The sequence below is a fragment of the Chrysochloris asiatica genome, unplaced genomic scaffold (genome assembly GCF_000296735.1).
Source record: "Chrysochloris asiatica unplaced genomic scaffold, ChrAsi1.0 scaffold00011, whole genome shotgun sequence".
Classification (NCBI taxonomy): Eukaryota; Metazoa; Chordata; class Mammalia; order Afrosoricida; family Chrysochloridae; genus Chrysochloris; species Chrysochloris asiatica.
In genome coordinates, this window is record NW_006408529.1 from 20,706,010 (window position 1) to 20,708,444 (window position 2,435).

A 2,435-nucleotide genomic window follows, 5' to 3' on the forward strand; every position below is an offset into this window, starting at 1 on the left:
ATTAGAAAACCAAAATGGAAAAATATACTCAGCATTTCTTAAGCTGAAAGAACTGAAGAAAATATTCAAGTCTTTACTTACAATTTTAAAGGACTCAATGAGTAAACTATTGAATGATGTAGGAATCAGCAAAAGAATATGGAGAGAATACACAGAGCCACTGTACCAAAATGGTTGATATTCAACCATTTCAAGAGATAGCATATGATCAAGAACTGATGATACTGGAGAAAGAAGTCCAAGCTGCACTTAAGGCACTGGTGAAAAACAAAGCTCCCATAATTAACAGAATACAAATTGAAACCTTAAAACAAGCTGTTGCAGCACTCATGTATGCCATGAAACTTGGAAGACAACTACCTGGCTAACCAATTGGAAGGAATACATATTTGTGACCATTCCAAAGAGAGGTGACCCAATGGTATGCAGAAATCATCAAACAATATCATTAACATCACAAGCAAGTAAAATGTTGCTGAAGATATTTCATAAATGATTGCAGCAGTACATTGACAGGAAGATGCCAAAAATTCATGTTGAATTCAGAGGAGAACACGGAATAAGTGATTATCATTGCTGATGCCAGATGGATCTTGGTTAAAAGCAGAAAATTTAAGAAAAATGCTTACTTGTGCTTTATTAACTATGCAAAAGCTTTCAACTGTGTGGATCATGACAAACTATGGATAACATTGTGAAGAATGGATATTCCAGAACACTTAATTATACTTAAGAGGAACCCATAATGTAGACCATTCTTATTCAATGTGTATGCTGAAAAAATAATCCCAGAAACTGGACTATGTGAAAAAGAACATGGCATCAGAACTAGAGGAAACCTCATCAACAACCTACAGTATGCAGATGATACAATCTTGCTTTTTTAAAAGGAAGAAGGATTAAAATATTTACTGATGAAAATGAAAGATCAGAGTCTTCAGTATGGGGTGCACCTCAGTGTAAGGAAAATGCAAATCCTCACCACTGGATCAGTCAGTAACAACATGACAAAAGGAGAAAAGATTCAAATTGTCAAAGACTTCACTTTGCTTGGATTCATAATCACATTCTTAGAAGCAGCATCAATAAATCAAACAACAGTCAAAATATCACATAAAGCAAATCTGCTACACAAAACCACTTTAAAGTATTCAAGATCAAAGATATCGTTTTGAGAGCTAAGGTACACCTGATGTAAGCCAAGGTATTTGCAATCAATTCATATGCATGTGAAAGTTGGACAATGAATGAGGAAGATCATAAAATAATTGATGCATTTGAATTATGGTGCCAGAAGAACAAATAAATCTGTGTTGCAACAAGCACAGCCAGAATGCTCCTTAAAACAAGGGTGGTGGCATTTTATCTCCCATACATGCTTTCAGAAAGGACAGTCCCTGGAGAAGGACATCATGCTTGGTAGAGTGGAGGTTCAGTGAAAAAGAGGAAGAGCCTCAATGAGATTTATTGACACTGTGTCAGCAAGAATGGGCTCAAACATAACAACATTTGTGAGAATGGCACAGGACTAGATAGTGTTTTGTTCTGTTGTGCATACGGTGGTTATGAGATGGAACTTACTAGATGGCACCTAACAAAAAAATTTGTTTTTAATTATTAAAAATAACAAATCCATGTTTTGGGTAGCATATTGCAGTTTTACGTGTGAGTATAAGTAAATAAGTATTGCTGCTAGTGTTTCAGTTCATATATGCATGGTTTTATTCTGAACAAAATGTGTTTAAACCTATCTCTGTGATCAGAGGATGACTATAGATACCTTCTTCAGTGATATACTTGCTATCTTAAAGTGTTTTCCAGAAACATAATACTTTTTATGCCATGGAAAAAATTAATTTTGAGGTCAGGGATAATATCAAATTTTTAACAAAACTCAAGTGTACGTTCTCTTAAATCATTGAAGCTTTGGAACAAATTTTAAGGAATGCTGCCCCACATAAGACAACAATTTTTCAGATGGGTTACGCATTTTAAGGATGATCTCAAAGATGAATTCAAGACAAAGAGATCAAGTCAGAGCATTATTACAGATTTTTTGTTTTAAGAAATTTTAACCTCTATTGGTGAGAAAAATAAAAAGAAAGTTGCACTGAGGGATTTTTTTTTCCAACTGAACCCTGTGCCTTCTCATTCTTTGAGGGTAGCAAGGATTGTCACATGACAATTTCACTGTTAACTCTTCATTCACCCTACAGTCCCAATTTTGCCCTTCCAGTTTGCTTATTCTTCCCTAAACTCATAGAACATTTAAAGGGAGCAAGACTAGAATCCCTCAAGTATGTAAAACACTGCCATTTTGACACAGTATAAATGTAAAACTTATCTTGACTCCTTTCTGCCTCAGGATGAAATCAGTAGTATTTAATCTGGCTAACAAAGCCCTTCATAAAGTTATTTCTGGCTTTTCTCTAGAA